Raw genomic sequence first — 15,733 nt, 5'->3', positions numbered from 1 at the left:
TAAAAACAGAAAGCAGTGCCACCACCGAAGATGAGACAGAGGCAGGTGGTGATCCCGACCACAGATCCTTTAAAACCACTTGTTCTGCGGGGCGCCTGGGTGGCGCAGTCGGTTAAGCGTCCGACTTCAGCCAGGTCACGATCTCGCGGTCCGTGAGTTCGAGCCCCGCGTCGGGCTCTGGGCTGATGGCTCAGAGCCTGGAGCCTGTTTCCGATTCTGTGTCTCCCTCTCTCTGCCCCTCCCCCGTTCATGCTCTGTCTCTCTCTGTCCCAAAAATAAATAAACGTTGAAAAAAAAAAAAAAAAAAAAACACCACTTGTTCTGCTAGGACTTGTCTCAAGACACAAGATCTCAGAGCAGGGCTCCCCAGTCCTGGCTCTGCTAATATTTGGGGCTGCATAATTCTTGCTTTGTGCAATGTTGAGCAGCATCCTTGGCCTCTAGCCACGACATCCCAACAGCACAGCCTCTCCACTTGTGACAATGTCTCCAGACATTCTGGGGAACAAAACTGCTCTTGGTAGAGAAGCACTGAAATGACATGAAATAAGCTTAATCGGGGATTGATTCCAGTTACAGCTGCTATTCTAAATGGGATTTCTTGAACTAGAAAGAAGCATAATTCTTGTTGAGCTTCTTTGGTTTTGGAGGTAATATATCCTAAATTTGGGTATACTGTCCCTGCCATGAACACAGTAATGTACAAGGTTTCCAGCTTTGAGTGGTCCAGAGCAAGACACAGCTCCATCTGGTACAAGTCTCTCTGACCTTCTGACCTATCTTGAAGTTTCTGGGGAAGATGGGATGCTGTGGAGAACTGAGAGAAGAAAATCATAACAGAGGCCCCTTGCCCACTTTGGAAATAACTCTTCTTTTGAAAAAAAAAACCCTGGCTTGCTACTGAACCTGATAGAAACTTCTAGTATCCATGGCATCTGAAATTCCCATTATGAGTCCAGTGTTTGCTAATCCTTGGGGTCATAAATTTGGGCTTACATAATGACTGCCCACCAGGTCCTGAAGGCACAGGTAAATTCTTTGAGCAGGGAAGTCATATTCTCAGTGAACTTACACCTGTACCAGTTACTTTTCTCAACCCACACCTGGTGTGTCTTGGGAGGCAGGTCACTTTGCCTCTCCTCCTATGCCCCAAACAATGTTTCTGGTTTGACCCAACTCCTAGAACTTGAAAGATGGAATCTTACAAGGTCATCTTTCCCAATTTCCTTACAGGACAGATTAGGAAACCCATGCCTGGAGGAGTCTAGTCCTTTCCCCAAAATGATAAAGGCAGGTGGTAACTGGCTAGGATAAGAACTTACCCACGGTCTTTCTGCATATTTGATGGTAAAGAGTTGGTCTAAGATTCTTGAGTAAGAAATGATTCTGCATCCTGCTTCGGCCCTTTCCTTGACACTTGTCATACCCAGAGAAAGAAAACCTCTCAATCTGTTGCATTTCACAACATTGTCACACTTCTACAAAAATAGAGAAAGTTTTGACTATGTAACTCAAAACCCTCCCACCAGTTCAGCTCTGCTTCTTGTCTCTACCCCTAGATGGTTCATCTAGCCTCACAGAGCTTATAGGTATCTTTCCTCAAGTCCAAGGTAATCATAAACACACTTGGTCCTAGATTTGCTTAAAACTGACATAAGGAATGCATTACTCTTGTGAAAATAATGCTTTGTCAAGAAATTAAGGGTAAGACCGTAATCCATAAAGCATAATGACATTCACATTCTAGGGATCTCAGAACAAGAGAGAAAAGGGGGGGGGGCGGGGAGCAGAAAATTTATTTGAAAAAATAATAGCTGAAAACTTCACTAATTTGGGGAAGAAAATAGCTATCCAGATCTAGGAGGCACAGAGATCTGCCCAAAAGGTCAACCCAAAGAAGTCCACACCAAGACACACAGTAATTAAAATGGCAAAAAGTAGTGATAAATAAATAAGTTTCAAAGCAGTAAAAGAAGTAAAAAAAGACATACAAGGGAAACTCCATGAAGCTATCAGAAGATTTGTTGGCAGAAACTTTGCAGGCCAGAAGGGAATGGCATGATATATTCAAAGTGCTGAAAGGGAAAACTCTGCAGCCAAGAATACTCTATCCAGCAAGGCTACCATCCAGAATACAAGGAGAGATAAAGAGTTTCTCAGACAAACAAAAGCTAAAGAGGTTCAGGACCACAAAATCAGCCCTACAAGAAAGGCTAAAGGAGACTCCTTAAGTGGAAAGAGAAGACCATAAGTAAGAGTAAGAAAAGTAGGAAACACAAAAGCAGCAAATGTAAGTATACCTACAAAAATCAGTCAAGAGATTCACAAAATAAATGGATGTAAAATATGACATCATACACCTAAAATATGGTGGGGGGGGGGGGCTGGGGAGGAGTAAAGAATGGGTTCAAACTTAAGCAACCATCAACTTCAAATAGACTACTATATACAGAAGATAATACATACAAACGTAATGGTAACCACAAATCAAAAACCAGTAATAGAATGCAAAGAATAAGGAGAAAGGAATCCACGTATACAGTTAAGAAAGCCAACAAACCATGAAAGAGAGCAAGAAAAGAAAGGAATAGAGAAAATCTATAGAAACAACCACAAAACAAGTAACAAAATGGCAATAAATACATATCTATCAATAATTACTTTGCATGTCAATGGACTAAATGCTCCAATCAAAAGACACAGGGTAATGCAGTGGAAAAACAAACTACAAAAGACTCATTTCAGACCAAAAGGCACCTGCAGACTGAAAGTGAGGAGATGAGGGAATGTTTATCATGCAAACAGATGTCAAAAGAAAACCAGGGTAGCAATACTTATATCAGACAAAATAGACTTTAAAACAAAGACTGTAACAAGAGACAAAGAACGACACTATATAATAATAAAGGGGACAATCTAACAAAAGGATATAACAATTGTAAACATTTATACACCCAACATGGAAGTACCCAAGTACCTTTAACAGTTAATAGTAAATATAAAGGAAGTAATTAATAGTAATACAATAACAGTGTGGGACTTTAACACCCCATTTGCATAGATGGAGAGATCATCCAAACAGAAAATCAACAAGGAAACAGTGGCTTTTTTTTTTTTTTTCAAACGTTTATTCATTTTTGGGACAGAGAGAGACAGAGCATGAACGGGGGAGGGGCAGAGAGAGAGGGAGACACAGAATCGGAAACAGGCTCCAGGCTCTGAGCCATCAGCCCAGAGCCTGACGTGGGGCTCGAACTCACGGACCGCGAGATCGTGACCTGGCTGAAGCCGGACGCTTAACCGACTGCGCCACCCAGGCGCCCCAACAGTGGCTTTTTGAACGATACACTGAACCAAATGGATTTAACAGATATATTTAGAATATTCCATCCTAAAACAGCAGAATACACATTCTTTTCAATTGCATACAGAACATCCTCTAGAAGAGATCACACATTAAGCTACAAAATAAGTCTCAACAAATTCAAAAAAATCAAAGTTATACCATACATCTTTTCTGACCACAATACTATGAAACTAGAAGCCAACCACACAAAAAAATCTGGAAAAAGCACAAATACATGGAGGTTAATTAACATGCTACTAAATAATGAATGAATCAACCAAGAAATCAAAGAAGAAATTAAAAAGTACATGGAAATGAGCAAAATTGGAAACATAATGGTCCAAAACCTTTGGGATGCAGCAAGAGTGGTTCTAAGAAGGAGGCTTATAGCAATATAGGCCTACCTCAAGAATCAAGAAAAATTTCAAATAAACAACCTAACCTTAAACCTAAAGGAGCTAAAAAAAAGAAAAAAAAGAAGAACAAACAGAACCTAAACCCAGTAAAAGGAAGGAAATAACAAATATTAGAGTAGAAATAAATGATACAGAAACTAAAAAAAACAGTAGAACAGATCAATGAAACCAGGAGCTGGTTCTTTAAAAAAAATAATAAAATTGATAAAGCTCTAGCCAGACTCATCCAAAAGAGAGAGCAACAGAGAGAGAGAGAGAGAATCCAAATAAAATCACCAATGAAAGAAAAGAAATAACAACACCACAGAAATATAAACAATTATAACAAAAAATTATGAAATCTATATGCAACAAATTGAACAACTTAGAAGAAGTAGATAGGTTCCTAGAAACCTAAAATCTACCAAATCTAAAGCAGGAAGAAATAGAAAATTTGAAGAGACTGATTACCAGCAAGGAAATTGAATCAGTAATCAAAAAACTCCCAAAAAACAACAGTCCAAGAACATATGGCTTCACAGGTGAATTCAAACAAACATTTAAAGAAGAGTTAATACCTTTTCTTCTCAAACTATTCCAAAAAATAAAAGAGGAAGGAAAACTTCCAAATTCATTCTATGAGGCCAGTATTATCCTGATACTACAACCAGATGAAGACACCACAATAAAAGAGAACTACAAGTCAATATTTCTCATGAATATAGATGCAAAAATCCTCAACACAATATTAGCCAAACCCAACAATACATTAAAAACAATCATATACCACAATCAAGTGGGACTAATTCCTGGGATGCAAGGGTTCAATATTGACAAAACAATCAACTGAACAATATTCGCAAACACATCAATAACAGGATAAGAACCATATGATTATTTCGATAGATGGCAGAAAAAGCATTCAACAAAATATAGCATCCATCCATGATAAAAACCCTCTGCAGGGGTGCCTGACTGGTTCAGTAAGAAGAGCATGTGATTCTTGATCTCAGATTCGTGAGTTTGAGCCCCACAGTGGGCATAGAGAGTACTTAAATAAATAAACTTCTTTAAAAAGAGAAAAACTAAAACAACAAAAAACAAAACAAAACAAAAAACGTCTGCAAAGTAGGTCTAGACGGAACATACCTCAACATAATAAAGGTCTTGTACGAAAAACCCACATCCAACATCATACTCAAGGCTGAAAAACTAGATCTTTTCCCCTAAGGTCAGGAACAAGACAAGGATGTCCATTCTCAATACTTTTATTCAACATAGTACTGGAAGTCATCGCCACAGCAATTGGACAACAAATGGAAATAAAAGGCATTCAAATCAGTAAGGAAAAAATAAAACTCCATGTGCAAATGGTATGATACTATATATAGCAAACCTTAAAGACGCCACAAGAAAACTACTAGAACTGATAAATGAATTCAGTAAAACCACAGGATACAAAATCAATGTACAGAAATCTGTTGCATTTCTATACACTAATAATGAAGCAGCAGAAAGTGAAATTAAGAAAACAATCCAGGGGCACCTGGGCGGCTCATGTGGTTGAGTGTCCAACTCTTGACTTCAGCTCAAGTCATGATCCCAGGATGGTGGGGTGGAGCCCCGTATTGGGGTCCACACTGAGCATGGAGCCTGCTTACGATTCTCTCTCTCTCTCTCTCTCTCTCTCTCTCTCTCTCTCCTTCTGCCCCCCACCCCACTCACACACACATACTCTCTCTAAAAAATAAAAAGATAAATTAGTTTATTAAAGAAAACAACCCTGTTCACTATTGCACCAAAACAAAATATCTAGGAATAAACTTAACCAAGGAGATAGAAGACGTGTACTCTGAAAACTATAAAATACTGATAAAAGAAATTCAAAACAACGTAAAGAAAGGGAAAGACATTCCATACTCATAGACTGGAAGAACAAATACTGTTAAAATGTTCATATTACCCAAAGCAATCCACACATTTAATGCAATCCCTATCAAAAAACCAAAACAGCATTTTGCACAGAACTAGTACAAACAATCCTAAAATCTGTATGGAACCACAAAAGACCTCAAATAGCCAAAGCAATCCTGAAAAACAAAAAGTGGAAGCAACACAATTGCGGATTTCAAGTTATATTACAAAGTGGTAGTTGTTAAAACAGTATGGTTCTGGCATAAAAATAGACATGTAGATCAACAGAATAGAACAGAAAATGCAGAAATAAACCCATAATCATGTGGTCAATTAATCTTCAATAAAGAAGCCAAGAACATACAATGGGGAAAAGGCAGTCTTCAATAAACGGTGTTGGGAAAACTGGACAACTACACGCAAAAGAATGAACCTGGACCACTTTCTTAAACCATACACAAAAATAAATTCAAAATGGATTAAAGACCTAAATGTGAGACCTAAAACCATAAAAACTCCTGAAGAGAGCACAGGCAATAATTTCTCTGACATTGGCCCCAGCAACGTTTTTCTAGATATGTTTCCCAAGGAAAGGGAAATAAAAGCAAAAATAAATTATTGGTATTGCATTAAAATAAAAAGTTTCTGTACAGCAAAGGAAAAAATCAACAAAATTACAAAGTAACCTATGGAATGGGAGAAAATATTTGCAAATGACATATCCAATAAAGGGTTAATATCCCAAATATATAAAAAACTGATACAACTCAATACCAAAAATCCAAGTATTCCAATTAAAAAATGGGCAGAAGACATGAACAGACAAAAGAACAGACAAAGAAGACATACAGACGGCTGACAGACGCCTGAAAAGATGCTCAACATCACTCATCGTCAGAGAAATGCAAATCGAAACTGCAATGAGATATCACCTCACACCTGTCAGAACGGCTAAAATCAAAAACGCAAAAAACAAGCATTGGCGAGGATGTGGAGAAAAGGAATCCTCATGCACTGTTGGGGGGAGTGCAAACTGGTGCAGCCGCTGTGGAAAAGAGAATATGGAGATTCCTCGAAACGTTAAAAACAGAACTACCCTATGGCACTACTAGGTTTTTACCAAAAAAAAATACAAAACCACTAATTCAAAGGGACACATGCACCCCTATGTTTATTGCAGCATTATTTACAATAACTAAACTATGGAAGCACCCCAAGTGTCCATCAACAGATGAATGGATGAAGATATAGTATATATACATATAATGGAATATTATTGTCATAAAAAAGAATGAAACGTTGCCACTTGCAACAACATGGATAGAGCCAGAAAGTATAGTGCTAAGAGAAATAAGTCATTCAGAGAAAGACAAATAACCATAAGATCTCATTTGTATGTGGAATTTAAGAAACAAAACAAATGAATAAAGGGAAAAAGAGAGAGAGAGACAAACCAAGAAACAGCATTTTCCAAAAAGAAATAAAGGCTAAGGCATCTGGAGGTGTCTCGTTTTGTTTTTTAAGAAACAACTACAGAGTCAGTATCACCTGACGAAGTGACCTCATCACTTATAAAAGTGCTTCTAAGGCATGTCTGGCTGGCTCAATTGGAAAAGCATGTGACTCTGGATCTCAGGGTCACAAGGTTGAGCCCCACATTAGATGTAGAGATCACTAAAAAAAAAGAATAAACTTTAAATATATATATTTAAAATAGTTTCACACAAAATGCATGGTCTGATTATATGTAACTTCAAGGTATTTCCTGAAAAAAAATAATATCAAACTTCATATTTATTTTGCCTCGATTCCTTAACCTCTAACAATACGTCAGTTTCATTCTTTTTAGGCTCCTCCACCAGGTGGAGCTAATCTCCAAGCAATTCTGTTGCTGAGGAGGGAGGCATTGGCATTTTGGAAATACCTGATTATGAAGTGTCACTCACATGAGCATTCTTGATAGCATGGCCCATTAACAGCAACTCTACGAATCATTAATTAAGATAAAGGAGAGGGGCGCCTGGGTGGCTCAGCCGGTTAAGCGTCCGACTTCGGCTCAGGTCATGATCTCACGGTTCATGGGTTCGAGCCCCGCGTCAGGCTCTGTGCCAACAGCTTGGAGCCTGGAGCCTGCTTCGGATTCTGTGTCTCCCTCTCTCTCTGCCCCTCCCCTGCTCATGCTCTGTCTCTCTCTCAAAAAAAAAAAAAAAAAAAAGTAAACATTAAAAAAAAAAGATAAAGGATAAACACGTCCAGCACATACGGGGAGCTGTAACTTCTCAGCCTCTCCTCGTTCAGGGAATGGTCTCCAGTCCAGGCTTGCCTTCTACACCTCCCCAGTTCCCGACTTCGCTGGGAACGCCTGGAAGGGCGTGAGAAGCATGCCGTTCTTCCATCTCTGTTCCTGTAACTGGCACGTCTGTAGCCCCCACCCACCGACCCCCCCACCCCCACCCCCCCACCCCGATCCCCTCAGCAGTGAATGCCACGCCAAGAGTCAGCGGTCTTTAGAAGATCTCCGTTCTCCATTAGCAAAAGCAGAACATGCAGTCAGGTTCATGTAGATGATGGGCAAGGCAGGAAAGAGGGAAGGCTTAGTAACCACTTCTGGGTAAGTCCCGTGTGCCACACTGCACGCCTCAGGTCACTGCATCCCCATAACAACCTCGCAGGGTGGCCTGACTCACCCCACCTAACGGGTGAAAACTACAGCTTTGAGAAGCATCTCACTGTAGGCCACCTAGCTGGAATGTCAGGATGTGTCTGACTGCAAAACCTTCTCACTTTTTCTACCACTTGTAGAAAGCAGACACTTGTCACCCTACTTAAACAGCTAGGTGGCTCAGTCTCCCCGTGGAGCCCTACGTACAAAGTATCAGCACCCAGGAGCCAAAAGCGGTTTCAAAAAATTCTAATTATTGTACACCTGAAACTAACATGACATTTATGTCAACCACACTCCAGTAGAAAGAATCTAATTGTTGCCTGCATATCTCCAAGAATATTAACGGGGGGTTGACTCATAACCCAGAGCGACGTTTCTCAAAGGCCCCTTCCTTCTGCTGCCCCATTCTCCTGCACCCCAGTGCTGTTGCAGATTTCTCACACGCAGACATCCACAGCTCCTCTTCCACCCTCCTCTTTCCTAGCTCTGGCTAAATCCCTCCCCATCATGCCTCTCTGGTTCACCGCCAGACTGGCAGCTCCCGGTCTCCTTTGAGGCTGGAGGGAATGGTCATGGGTCTCTCACACAAATATCCTGGGCCCCAGCCCAAGCCAAACGGGAGTCAGACACATAAGGACACAACGGGACATCTGAAATAAGATGCCCTCAGGGAGGGTGATTCCTAGGAGTTGAATTACATAAGGATTTTAGGGGGTTTTCTTCTCTCTCCCTTGTTTTGGCCAATGGAGAAGGAAGGCCCACAGAAGGTTGCACAGCATCTCAGAAGAGAGCCAAGGAGACAAGATGAGAAGGACAAATCTCCCAAATAAGATTCAGGCCCTAAACTGCGGCTCAGGCCTGAGGACAGGGCCGCACACGAGCTCCATGGGGATTCTGAGAGAACTGAGGGGAACAGCTGGTACAGTTGTGATGTTCATGGGGCCAAGCACCATCCTCCTGAGAGGAGGGTATCGTGTACATTCATGCACAGACACACCATGGTTTTCGGTCTGGGACAGCACCTGCCTCCCAGCCAGGTTACAAAAACCTAGAGAGGTAGATGCCGTGGCACCAGAAGCCCACACCTTTTCACATTGTGGTGATAGTGAATTTTAATATGTCCACTTGGCTAGGCACAGAACCCAGATATTTGGCCAAACACTCGTCTAGGTGTTGCTGTGAAGGTATTTCTTAGATGAGATTAACAATGAAACAGTAGATTTTGAGTAGAGCAGATTACCCGCCATAATGGGGGTGGGCCTCATTCAATCAGTTGTGGGCCTCAGAGAAAAAAGTTGGAGATACCCCAAGGAAGAGGGAATGGCCCCTCCAGACTGCCTTCAGACCTGAGCTGAGCATCAACTCCTCCCTGGGGAGGAGGAGTCTTCCAGTCTTCTGGCCTACCCTCAAGATACCAGATGCATGAGGCTCTACAATTCTGTGAGCCAATTCCTTAAAACAAATCTCTCTTGATATATAGATAGATAATATGGCCAGCCTATTGGTTCTGTGTCTCTGGGGAGCCCTACATACAACTACTGCCACCCGGTTCCCACCACCAACACCCGTACTGACCCAGCCAACCCCCTCTGTTGTCCAGTGGTTCCCTGCGTCACTAAGAGTAAAAGCCAAAACCTTCACAAAGGTCTCCAAGACCCCCGTCCCATTTACACAAACCTCCCAGCCCCCCTCTACCTCTAGGACCCATCTCCTCATTAGCTCACGCCCCTCCAGCCACACTCTGACCTGGGGCTGTTGCAGCCACCGTCCCCTTTGCTACCGTGGTCCTTCCCCATGTGTCCCCCGTGGCCACCGCCTACGCCTCCGGCAGGTTCCTGCCTCAAATATCACCGTCACCATCAGGCTAACTCAACCACGCTGTTGAAATCCCAACTCCCCTCCCCCGCCAGGCAAACTTGAAGCTCCTGACTCCTCTCCCTCCCTTTTATCCACAGCATTAGCATTCTTGCCACAGGTAAATGAAATGTGCTTGTTCCAGGCCTCCCTTGACTAGAACTAATGGTAGGTACTCAACAAATATGTGTGGAGTGAATGAACTTGATCCCATATTCCCCAACCCCCCACCTCCCCTCTCATCCAAACACCTCTAAAGGATGGTTCCTCCTTGTTCTCTCCCATGGCACTCGCGATTCTCTCCTGAACACACGCCATCCGGCTTTTGGCTTCTCAACTCCTGAAACAGCTCATCAAAGGCACTGGGGCCTCCGTGTGGCTACATCCAACGGGAACTTCAGTCTGCCTCTTAACTTTCAGCCGTATTTGACAAAGCAAAGCGTTTCTTGAAACACGTTGTTCACGTGACCCGGGACACCCGCTCTTGATTCTGCTCTGACTCACTGGCTCCTCCTCTCAGCTCCCAGACCTCTGAAGGCCAAGTTGTCTCAGAACCCAGGCTTCGATTCTCTTTTTCACTAACTGGATGATCTCACTGAACCTCCAAATCCCTCTCACCAAATCTGACCGCTCCTCCGATCTCTAACTTTGGACACACATACTCTCCGTGCAGATGTCCAACTAGTGTCAAACTCAGCACTTCACAAGTCATGTCCCACTACCCTCCCAAACAGGCCCCTCCCAGCATCCTCTCCATCTCAGGGCAGCTTCGTCTTTCCAGGTGCTAAGGCAGAAACCCGTGGAGTCCGTCCTGACGGTGCTTCCTCATACCTCCTCTCACTTCTAATCTGTCATCGAATCCTATCAGCTCTGCTGCAAGATACATCCAGAAGCTGACCATTTCTTAGCTCAACCAACACTAGCATTCCTGCCCAAGCCACCAGTACCTCCCCACTCCCCAAATTACAACAATAGCTACCAAATCATTCTACTTTCCCACACAAACCACAACCGTCCCCTCAACATGGAGGTCTGTCGAAACACGTTTATCCTACCAGGGAGGGCCCCCATGATCTCTCCGTATCTCTCTGACTCCACCCTCTACCCCTTTGCCTCTTTGTCCACCACCCTCCAGGCATACAACCTCCCTCAGCTGTTCCATGAGCATGACAATCACTCAGGCCACAGGGTTTTTGCATATGATGTTCCTCTTCCCTGGAGCCCTGTTTGCCAGCTATCCACACGCTTCTCTCAAGTCCTTCAGGACCCTGCTCAATTGCCCCTTCAAGTGAGGCAACTCCTGATTACTTTATATAAAGTAACAAGCCCACCACCCCATCTCCATAGAGTTCTCCAGCCCCCTTGCTTCACTGGTTTTTGTCTACGGTGCTCAGCAGCAGCTGACATAGCACATACTATCCCCATTAGAACGGAAGCTAAGGAGGGAAGGGACTTGGTTTTCACTGCTGAATCCCAATACCTACAATAGCACTGTGCTCATAACAGGTGCTCAATAAACACACATTAAAGTGAAATTCCAGATGATTTGGACATCCGTGGTCTAGGAAACACACTTCTGAAGAAAACTCATGAGCTCTTTGGAGCCAGGATTGCATTCATTGCATCCTGGCCCCCAACACCATGCCTGGCTCAGGGTCGATCATATAAACACTTGTAGAGGAGATTGATGAATGTTAGTTACTCCCCACACCTCATTCCTCCATGGGGAGGGACTTCAGATAGATTCCCACTCCTGGCTCTCCCCCTCCCTCATTCATTTTTGCCTGTCGGGAGGAGTGACATATGTGGGTTTTCTGATTTGGAAATAGGACAGAAGTAGATCACGCTAGGTCCCTCCCTCTCTCTCTCTCTCTCTCCCCTCATCCTTCTTGCTGTCCTCTATGAGGCTGCTGCCATCCCCACTGGAAGGGGCAGCTCCCACAGGGACGCTTCCCTTCCCCAGCAGGCGGGGAGAGCTGGTTGACTGCAGACAGAAAGCCAGTTGCCGACCACCTTGGTCGGTAACCACAGGTAAATATTTTCATCTCCATCAGTCTGATAGCGTCTGGATCTCTCAACTCCTCCAAGTAAAGGAGGGAATGTGGGCAATTATGTGTCAGTCTCTCACTCCCAAATTGGCCCCCACTACCTTCCCTCTCCCCTTGTCCCACCCCAACCTGCTCAGAATTTGGGTGTCTATGTTAACAACCTCTATCTCCTGATTTTCTAAAAAGGGCACATCTGGCAGGTTAAGCGATCATTCCTAAACCTGGCAGGCACTTGAATTATCTCAGACGCTTCAAATAAATACAGATTCTCAAGCCTACTGCAAAGCCGTGAATCAGCACCACTTTACAAAGGACCCAGGATTTTGTACCTTTCCTGACTCCCAGTTAATGCTGATGCAACCCCCCAGCACCAGTGCCATTCAGGGCTGACCGGACAGACCCAGGCCCCTCCCACTCCAAAAAAGCAAGGACACTTTCCATAGTTTATTCCTCTTCAACTGAGCTTATGAGCAGGTGCAGCCCCCCAGGTGACACCCCAAATGCCTGTCCCCATCCAAACTTGAAGGCTGACATTGTTAAATGGCTAGGGCGGTGGTTCCCAAACTTGTATGTCTCAAGAACCCCTTACACTCTTAAAAATTATCAAGGACCCAAAGCCTGTGTGCATGTGGGTTATGTATCTGTGTGCGTGTATCTACCTATATTTACTTCATTCAAAATTTAAACTGAGGGGCACCCGGGTGGCTCAGTCTTTTAAGCATCGGACTCTTGATGTCTGCTCAGGTCATGATCTCACAAGTCACGAGATCGAGCCCCACATTGGGCTCCCCGCTGACAGCACAGAGTTTGCTTGGGATCCTCCCTCCCTCTCTCTCTCTTTCTACCCCTCCCCAACTTGCTTGCACACTCTCGCTCTCACTCTCTCAAAATAAATAAATAAAACTTTAAAAATATAGATAAAACTGAGACATGTTGAAAACACAAGAAAACACCAGCACACATTCCACCAGCCATCGGAGCAGCAACACTGCCCCATGCCAGGAAGCCACTGGGAAACAGCTCCACAATGAGATGGCCTATTAGTATGAACATGGTTCTGATCTCAAGGGCCCCCTGGAACAAGTTGAGCCCCACCCCCACTCTGGGATCGCTGGTGGTACTTAGAGAACCTCTGTGCAATGGGAATGGACAGGAGCCCCAGGCCTCCTGGGGAACACAGACGGAGGCATGACCAAACTCTGGCTGGTGTCACCTCCTGCTCCGATTGGAAGCAAGGAGAGTCCTAGGACGTGAAACCTACAAGGCGATCAAGCTGAAGCTGTACGCAGGGTTCAGCACCGGAAATGCTCCCTGCCTGCCTCTTGCTCAGTCCCTCGGACAGATGTCGGACCCAAGTGTAGAAGATACCTGTTGTAGCAGGCAGAATACCAGCCCCGAGAGATGTCACCTCTTAACCCCTAGACCTGTGTGTTAGTATACACAGCAATGGGAAACTCCGTGCAGATGGAATTCAGGTTGCTAATCAGCTGACCTTAACATGGGGAGAGTATCCTGGATCACACAGGTGAGCTGAGTGTAATCACAAGGGCACTGAAAAGTGGACGATGGAGGGGGCACCTGGGGGGCTCAGTTAAGTATCTGTCTTCGGCTCAGGTCATGATCTCACAGCTCCTGAGTTCCAGCCCCGCGTCGGGCTCTGGGCTGACAGCTCAGAGCCTGGAGCCTGCTTCAGATTCTGTGTCTCCCTCTCTCTCCGCCCCTCCTCCACTTGCTCATGCTCTCTGTCTCTCTCTCTGTCTCTCAAAAATAAACATTAAAAAAAAAAGTGGATGACATAGACGAGAGAGGGGGTTAAAGAAGAGATGTAACTGAAGAAGAATGATCACAGAGGTGGTGCTGCTCTCTGGAAGGGCCACGAACCAAGGGCCAGTCCGTGGTGGGTTCATGAAGCCTTCTACTCCTTCCAGTATTTTTAAATGGGCACGTTTTGGGTTTCAGCGGGCCTGTTCCCACCACCATTCCATGCTGAGGATGACTAATAATTTAGCACTTCGTCCCCAGCTCTAGAGACACTCCTCGCCTGGATCATGGCGACACCAGAGCAAGCACCATCACCAGGAGACCTGAAGACATCACCAGTAGCTGCAAAAGCTGGACACAGCTTCAGGTTGCCTCCTGGGGAGGGGACAATGCACTCATTACGGAACGAATGTTGGAGGGAGTACGTGTGTCCATTCTGAGCAGCCCAGCAGGCCAGAGACGGAAAATCATGCACCCGTCAGTGTATCAGCCCCCTGCACTGGGTCACAGTAAATACCTCCGGCCCCAGTCACCTCCCCTCCACTGCCTCTGGGCCACAGGGAGTTACTTCAGAAACGGCCTGGGGGGCGCCTGGGTGGCACAGTCGGTTAAGTGTCCGACTCTGGATTTCGACTCAGGTCCTGGTCTCGCGGGTTCGTGAGTTCGAGCCCCACATCAGGCTCTGTGCTGACAACATAGAGCCTGCTTGGGATTGTTTCTCTCCCCCTCTCTCTACCTCTCCCTGGCTCAAGCTCATGCTTTCTCTCAGGATGAATAAACAAACTTGAAAGAAAGAAAGAAAGAAAGAAAGAAAGAAGAAAGAAAGAAAGAAAGAAAGAGAGAGAGAGAGAGAAAGAAAGAAAGAAAGAAAGAAAGAAAGAAAGAAAGAAAGAAAGAAAGAAAGAAAGAAAGAAAGAAACGAAAGAAAGAAACGAAAGAAAGAAAGAAAGAAAGAAACAAAAGAAACGAAAGAAAGAAAGAAAGAAAGAAAGAAAGAAAGAAAGAAAGAAAGAAAGAAAGAAAGAAACGAAAGAAAGAAAAGAAAAAGCAAAAGAAAGAAATGGCCTGGCTTCTCTACCCCACCATGGGGCCCGTTGGATCACAGGAGAACACCTGACCAGCTAGAGAGATTTCCTCCCTGGAATTTGGAGTTAGAGCTGACAGAGAATGTGTCTCCTGGGCGGCTGTAAATGTGGGAGCTCAGAACCACGGGCGGGCCTCTTCTGCCTACCGGCAGGCTGTGGACGCCAACAAAGCCAGTCTTCAGAAAGAGACGAACAAGAGTGAAGCACTCACGTGTGCAGCATCCGGTCAGGTCACCTGCCAGTCCTGACTCGGCGCCCCCTGGGGTCCAGCACCATCGCCAGGCACGTGGGGATTCCCTGGCACGACCCTGGCCTGTTCGCTTTTCCTGCTTTGGTTGGCGTAGGTTTCTTGCGACCAAAAGAATCCTGCAAGAATCCTGCAGGAAGCATTTACTGGAAAACATAAAAATCCGTGACCAGTCTGTATTCAGCTCTTCAACATGTTCCTGTGAGCAGAATCCGGGGTCAGCACACTAAGAAGGTCGTGGAGCCCCAGGCTTTCGTGCACCACCTCTCAGGCCCCAGCCTCACCTGCTCCTGGGGCCCTGGGCCACTTGGTCTGCCCCAGCTGTTGCGGCTCATCCACCCCTGCGACATCTCTTGTTTGGTGCCCGGGGTACATGCCTCTGGCCTCCAGACCAGCCATGATCACAACCAGAAGAGCG

General features: G+C 44.8%; 1 protein-coding gene and 1 pseudogene across 1 annotated transcript in view; both read right to left on the bottom strand.

The window, feature by feature from the left end:
- LOC123580186 overlaps nt 1–15,714 on the bottom strand; it is a 37,706-nt pseudogene extending 21,992 nt beyond the window's left edge.
- The window catches only part of DNAH5 (dynein axonemal heavy chain 5), a 286,976-nt gene that overhangs the window by 256,971 nt on the left and 14,272 nt on the right, over nt 1–15,733 (bottom strand).

The sequence above is a fragment of the Leopardus geoffroyi genome, chromosome A1 (genome assembly GCF_018350155.1).
Source record: "Leopardus geoffroyi isolate Oge1 chromosome A1, O.geoffroyi_Oge1_pat1.0, whole genome shotgun sequence".
Lineage (NCBI taxonomy): Eukaryota > Metazoa > Chordata > Mammalia > Carnivora > Felidae > Leopardus > Leopardus geoffroyi.
Note: the sequence above shows the minus strand (reverse complement) of the source record. Positions and strands in the feature narration are given on the sequence as shown.